The 7,561-nt window shown below is 40.3% G+C and overlaps 1 long non-coding RNA gene across 1 annotated transcript; it reads right to left on the bottom strand.

Annotated features, from left to right (window-relative positions):
• Positions 1-3,197: 3,197 nt before the first annotated feature.
• On the bottom strand, positions 3,198-4,608 carry LOC146445471 (uncharacterized). The gene is made up of 2 exons (XR_014852145.1): positions 4,399-4,608; positions 3,198-4,284 (listed from the first exon to the last, which is right to left on the bottom strand). It is a non-coding gene; the product is annotated as an uncharacterized LOC146445471 (long non-coding RNA).
• Positions 4,609-7,561: the final 2,953 nt, after the last annotated feature.

The raw sequence follows: 7,561 nt of genomic DNA on the forward strand, positions 1-7,561 counted from the left end.
GGGGGAAGCCCTTTTCCCGTGGGAGGAGGCACTCATTCCAGAGCATTTCCTCCTGAAACTTTGTCTCCAAAACCAAGACAATATGCAATCTCAAATTAAAGTGTGAAATGCATTTAGTGGGCAAAAAAGCAAACAAACAAACAAACAAAAAACCTACAGCTGTTCCATGCTCTGAATTTCAAGCAAGAACAATAGAAAAAATTATTTACATGTATAGAAGAACATGTAAATGAAAAATTCTAACAAAATTTCAAAAGTTGGAAAAATCCTTGAAAATTCATCATACCCACCCTGATGTTTGTTTTCAGAAATCAACATTTTTAAAGGAAATTTTTTCCCTTCCATCATTTTCTACTCTTAGATCTCTAGCACAAGAAAGTCAGAAATTGTGATTTTACAAAAGGGTCAAACACTACTGGACTTCAGACTCCTCTTATCGGACTTCTAGACACTGAGGGAGTACACAGAACAATTTTAGTATGCCAGTTCTCAGAATTCTTTAAAACAGTAAATGTAAAGAAAATATTTAATTTCATGTCTGCAGGACATGGTTCAGGTTTTGCTTTTAGGTACACTTTTATGTAACTGAAGAAGTTTCTCTCATTGGTTGTTCCAAGGAAGCCTTGACCAATATTCCAGGTTTGAAAAGAAAGGTAACCTAGTGTATTGTCTGCAATGTGTATTAAATGTGTATTAAGTAGACTTGAAAGTAAAACCAGTAACAAAAAAATAACTGTAGGAAGACACAAGCATAGTAAATCTCCTATCCAAGCAGATGGAATAATTTAGATTAAAAAAAATAAAATTGGTGTAGAGGATGGGGAAGAAAAAAATGCTGAGTATTTTTTTGCTGTGTTCAAAAACAGACTGCTGAGGATTCTAAATTAATAACTTGTATCTCATGCTTAAATGTCCCTTCAGAAGACCCTGTGATTACCTTCTTCTACAAAAGCAGAATCACAAGCAGCTATTTCAGATTTATTTTAGTCTGAAAAGAATTTCTGTCTGAACACTGCAGAAATTTTGAGGAGCTCTAAATTGTAATTGAGATACAAGGTACGAGAAGCATCACAATAACTGACAAAAGGAAATAAGGTGCTGCAAATATGAAATACCGAAGTGCATGAGGTGACCCAAATATGTCAGCAAATGCTTCCATGATAGTTTTTCAAGAAGTGATAATTTTACACACGGTGCATTTTACAGATATTCACAAAGTACTGTGAAGCTGTGCAGCCAGCATTACATTGGCAACAGCTTCTTCCTTTGGAAAGCAAGCCATGGCAGGTGAGATCCATATTTACCTTTGCTGAACTTGCTTTTATCACCAGAACAAATTTGTCAGCTCATTTGGAAGAAGAGATAGAAATCTTTCTCAAAAAACACCTATTACTGCTATAATTCCTGAACACTGATTATAAAGTATGAGCACTATTTTATTCCAATGGCATGGAACATGGCTTGTCCAGCAAGCTCAACAGTCCATTTTTGCAGTTTGCATTCACTTAGAATGTGAAGAAAATCTCTAAATAAGAGGAGAGATGACATTTGCTTAAAAAAATCCATAACTTTCTACACAGTTCAAAAAGCTGCATAAGACTTAAAACCCAAATGTTTCTATAGCATGAATTATAACTGACTGAGGCTCTGCAAGCATCTCCTGGGATGTTCTGCAGTGCAGGTGATCCAGAAGCTGGGGATGTTTTCCCAAACTGTATAGAAAAACATTTGGGTATTGTGTCCTGGACTGCAGCATGCCAAAATAGTGTTGCAAACAGTAAACTTCTTCATGGCAGAAATAGGAGACACCACTCAAGAGCAGAGGTACCTCATCCCTGGTAGCCTCATTCCAGGCTGGATGGGCTCTGGGTAACCTGGTGTAGTGGAAGTTGTCCCTGCCCATGGCAGGGGGTGTTGCAGAGGCTCTTCAATGTCCATTCCAACCCAGGACATTCTATGATTCAAGGATTCTATGAAAAAGTAATGTTCACAAACAGAAGTCTGCTTAGGACAAAGCATTCATCTGTTCATTGAGAAAAGACAGAGTCCAACAGTGGGTTTTTTTGCTGTTTGTCTGATTGCTAATATTTTCTAATTATTCAACAAGAACACTGCCATGTGCAGGTTCTCCATTTATTTACAGGCGGAAGTATTTGTATTCCGTAGGTTGCATAGTCTCCAGTGAAAAATAGAAAACTCAAGCAGATAAAAAAATACATCCTGGAGCAGTTTATTTGAGAAGGTACCACCAAGTCATCAGGAGGATTGAATGTGCATTGTCAAATTGGAAACTGCTTAAACTCTGTAACTATGTTTTTTTAATTAGTCATAGAGAAACAAAGTAAAACGAATATATTCAAAAATAAGAGGAAAAAGTGAATAATGTGTAAATTAAACTAGAATTTTTGATCAGAAGCAATGATATGACAGGAAAAAGTATGCTTAATGGTAATATAAAGCATGCTGCCAATTATCAAAAGAAACTCTGGAAGAATAAATATACATATATTTTTAATGCAGAGAAAGAAGAAAAAACTAGTGGTGTTGTCTTCAGAAGCAAGACTTGCTGAGATTAGGAATGATAAATTTATAGCTAAACAAAACCCATAGAAAAACTGATTTAAAAAAAAATATTTATCAGTTATTGCAACCCCCACTTCATCTATTTTTATGTATTTCAAGAACTTCAAGCCTTTTCTGGTTTCAAAGATGAAGGTTCACTTGATATCATTACTGTGAAAAACAGTGTCAGGAACATGCTCAGAAAAAGGAATGGGATAAAAGTAAACTAAAGTCTTAATACATGACTAAAAATTTTACATACATGTTTTCTAAACTCTCTACAGTATTTGAAAAGTCTGGACACTATCTGTCAGTAATATTTATAAAATTATAGCAAAAATAGCAAAAAACCCACCCTGCAATTACCTGATTGAATAGACTATAATATGTTCTTTAATGAATCTATAGAACATACTATATACATGTTAATACTCAAAAATCAAAGCTTGTGACAAGTCTATCATTGTACACAACACAAAGAAATTCACATGCTTAGAAGATTTAAACACAGAAATTGAGCTATCCTCATATTTTTCTTGAAAATTAAATATAAAAACATATACTCAACCATTTTGAAAAATAGAAATTCCTATGACATAAAAACATATGAAGTTTGTCACTAGAGGAAAAAAAAATTGAAAGAGGATTGTTTCTTTAGAACACGTTAATTGTGTATTTTTTTTTGCATACACTTATGCATTCACTAATCAAAGAAATATGAAAAAAGAGCTGGGTCATATATTTTGGAGCCCCAGTCACAGAGCGGCTGTGTCAGCGCACCAGGGGACCTCTGGCCCCAAGAACCAGTAGAAGCCAGAGAAATGCTCAAAGACTACCAGTACCCAAAGGAATTGCAAAGAGAAGTGGGTGTTTTTTAAAAAGAGCAGTATTTATTTACAGAAGATCAGCAAAACATATGACTAACAGAACGTCGTTTATTATGAGAATTATTATAACAACAACAATCTATAGGACGTATTTACATGGGAGCTTAGAGTAACAATCTTTCAAACGTATTTACAGAAGGGCCTATAGATGATAATCTTCAAAACATATTTACGGAACGACGTATGGATAACAATCTTCAAAACATATTTACAGAAAACCTAGACCATCTAGAACATATGTACAGAGGGGCCACATCCATGGCCAACATGTCTGTCAGTCCTGGAAGAGAAGGATATGGTACAGTCACTCCAGTGCAGCCCTGAGGGCTGTTCCCTGTGCCCACAGGCTGGCACAGGCTGGCACAGCTGGCCTCTGCCACCAGCACTAGGCCAGCCTGGGGCTGGGATCTGGGTCCCAGGAGCCGGGACTGGGCTGGCGGGGCCCAAAGGAAGTGCAGGGCAGGCTGGGGCTGGTGCTTGTGCCCCCAGAATCCAGGGCCCGCCCCCAGGGAATCATGTCCCTGAGCATTGCCACCCAGCCCAGCCCCAGCCTGGTGGCAGGGGACCTGCTGTGCCTGTGGGCAGGGCATGGGGAGCACCTGCCTGTCCTACTGGTGGAGCTCCATCCTCATCCGAGGATCATGGGTTCCTCCTCATCTTTTTCATCAATCTCCATGTCCTCGATCTCATCCTGGACGTCAACCTCCATCTCCTCGATGTCATCCTCCACATCCACCTCCATCTCTTCGACAATCTCTTCCTCATCCACTTCCATCATTTCTTCCGTGTCCACTACCATATCCACTTCCATGTCCTCTACAGTGTCTCCAGCAGGCTGCAGCAGGGAGCACAACCTCAGAGGGGGTGTCCCTGTCCCATAGCATCTGCACAGGGCTCCGTCCCACCCGGACAGTCGGGGGATGCCCACCTCCATGGGATGGCACTGTACCTTCAGTGGGATGGGAGAGCACATTCTGCTGGGATCGGTGCTTCCGTGCAGGCAGCACAAAAAGTCCGGGCAGCAGGAACAGCTCAGCACTGACAGACGTAGCTGAGAGCAAACGAGAAATGACCGCTAGCAGCAGGTGAAGGGTGCGTTGTGGTGGTTTGCAGGTCCTGGACGCTCCATATGCAACACTGTGGGTGCTGTGATGTCACAAAAGATTCAGGGCCACTCAGCAATGGGAGATGGGAGCATGCTGGAAAGCTCAAATTGTAGAATCTTGAATGGTTTGACTTGGAAGGGACTGTAAAGATCATGTGGTTCCAACCTGAGCAGCCTTGCAATCCTAAGCAGGTTGCTCTGGAGTCTGTCCATCCTGGATGTTAACAGGGATGGGGCATCCACAGCCTCTCTGCACAGCCTGTCCAGGAACCACCACCCTCACCCAAAAAGACTTCTTCCCACCATCAAGACCCTTGCAATTCTCTCTCAGTTTGATCCCATTACTCCTTGTCCTGTCACTACAGTTCCTAGGAACAAGTCTCTCTCCTGCTTCACTGTATCCCCTTCACAGACTGGAAAGGTGTTGTGAGGTCTCCACACAACCTTCTCTTCTCCCGGCTCCACAGCCCCGACTTTGTCAGCCTTTCCCCACAGGGGAGGTGCCCCGGTGCCCTCAGCAGCTTTATGGACTCCTGTGGCCATCAGCGGCTTTCCTGGGAACACCAGGGGACATCAGCCTCGGGGGTGTCCAACAAACAACCCAGGGAAGGAGCTGGCCTTGGGAATGGCCAAAGGCTTGGAGCTCTGCAGTTCCCAAAGTTATGGGGAGAGGAGGAGAAAAGGAACAGGAGCAGCGCAGGGAGCCTGAATTGCAGAGACGGAAAGCTGATGATCCTGGGTGCACATGCAGTGTTTGTGGAGGCTTTAATGATGCCCCCGGAATGTCTTCCAGGGCTGTGGCGAGGAAGTTTCTGGTGGAGGAAGCTCACAGCAACATTTCTGATCAGCGATGTGTAGGATAAGTTCTTTGGTAGAGGTAGAGGTTGAATTTTCCTAGGATGGGAAAGGAAGGAGATGGTTCCATTTCTGGAAAGGGAAGCTGAGCGAATTGCTGCCAGGTCTTGGTGTTTCCTTTGGGCAGCCTGTGTGGAGTGTCCAGGCCCTGCAGCCGGCAGGCCGTGGTGCTGGGACTGCTCCGTAGGAGCAGGCCAGGGAAAGAGGGAGGTGTGCAGAATCCCTTGGGTTTTTATTTGGTCACCTACTCAAGGATAAAGTCAAAACACTTTCTGGTTTCTGGGGCTGTGGGAGGGCCTGTCTCGGCCTGCAGCAGGGCAGTCTTTCTCTGGGCCGTGTCTGTGGGCTCTGTCACACAGCTCCCTGCAGTGTCCCTGTGCTGGCCTCCTGCCTGGCCTGAGCACCCACCTTGTTGTGTGGTGGTCGTGCTAGCCACCGACATGGAGGACCTGGACATAAATTTCTAAAATTTAAAGGGTTGTTATTGAAGTTCTCAGATCACACCACCTTTGATTGAAAGTATCATATTTGTGAAGGCAAGGAAACTGAAATTACTGTAGGCATGAAACTTTGTAATCATTGTGAATTCTCCCCCTGTTACTGTATGTAACATGAATAAAAGGAGCTATAAAATACAATAAATCAGATGAAACTGAAATTAAAGAGGGGATAAGTTATACTTAAGTAATTTATGAGATTTAACATTAATTGCTTTTTATCTCAATGACAATCAAAATATTAATTACGGGGGTGTTAATCAATGAATGAAACACTATGAGGAATTTGTAGCACTTTATGTCTCCACATTTTTCAAGTTCTGCCAGAACAAAATGAGTAACATGTTGAGTATCATCCAAAGATGTAATATATTTATAGCACATCAAAATGTTTGTTAAAAACTGTGCATTCTCACAGGTATCTTTTCAATGTGTCCGTATTACACAAAGCCAAAATAGACTCACTATCATTTGTCTAAATATATTCCAATCCCCCAAACACGCCCATTTCAAGGTTTATTGCTCACTTAAAAAAATAAAAAAGTCAAAACAATCACTCTTTTTCTGCAAAGGTAGCTCATTGTTATTCACATATCCCTTTTTCCAACCCCAAATTTTCTCATTTTCTCCACCAGTCCCTTTCTATATCCATGGAATGGAGCCTTAATAGTATAGACCAAAATATAATGCATAAATAATAAGACATAATTGACAATGTAAAGTTTCATAAATCATAGATTTGTTTTGTATTCACAGGAAAATTATTACCTTCTTTCAACAGGAAAACTTACCTGTCTCTTAAATCAAGGTACAATGATAATTATGATTTAATTATGAAATTGTTCAAATTCTTTTCTGAATTTAATCCAAATATTTCTTTAAATAGATAAGAATGTAGGAAACAAAACAAAACAACCAAAAAACCTGAAAAACTCCACCCAACCAAACAACAACCCCCCCGACAACATCTTGGTTAGAAAATCTTTCTTGTCAGAAAGGAAAATCACTTTATCTTATGTCACATGTTGACTGCAGTTGCTGAAATTAGAATTGACTTTTGAAGAACTCGAACAGGGTGCACACAAGTTTTTTAACATTTCAAATGCTGTACCCTGCACCTCTGTCACATGCCAAATCACTTCTATTGAGACCATAATCACTTGCAGGTGAAAGTAGTTCCTGTATATAAAGGTTTAGGGTTTTGTCTGTGCTTTGTTTTGTTGGTTTTTTGTGTCCTCATGTTCTCTCCAACAACCTCTGATTTTTGTCTGACTTCATTATACCATCTGAAGTGAATTGCAAACTAACCATAAATCCAAGGAATTATATAATTCAACCATAAATCTAGGAGAGCTTTTTCTTAACTGTGGATTCTTTTCTTTCATAAAAAAACCCCATATAAAAATAGTGATAGCTATTAAATATTATGAGGTAAGAAAATACTATAGAAATAAATTGACTCAGAGACCCAAATGCTGTGTAGATTGCTCTCTGTTTGTTTGGTTTTAAAGTGTGGAGGTTTTATTTCTTTTGTACTCACATGAGGAAAACGACCTACAAACAAGTGCAAAACACTTAATTTTTTGTCAAACACATTCAATAAAGTACCATTGAAAATCAATTAAGATGTCTAGTTACTTGCAAAACAATTTCTG

This window comes from Lichenostomus cassidix, chromosome 1 (assembly GCF_008360975.1).
Source record: "Lichenostomus cassidix isolate B80296 chromosome 1, HeHo_3.0, whole genome shotgun sequence".
NCBI classification, from domain to species: domain Eukaryota; kingdom Metazoa; phylum Chordata; class Aves; order Passeriformes; family Meliphagidae; genus Lichenostomus; species Lichenostomus cassidix.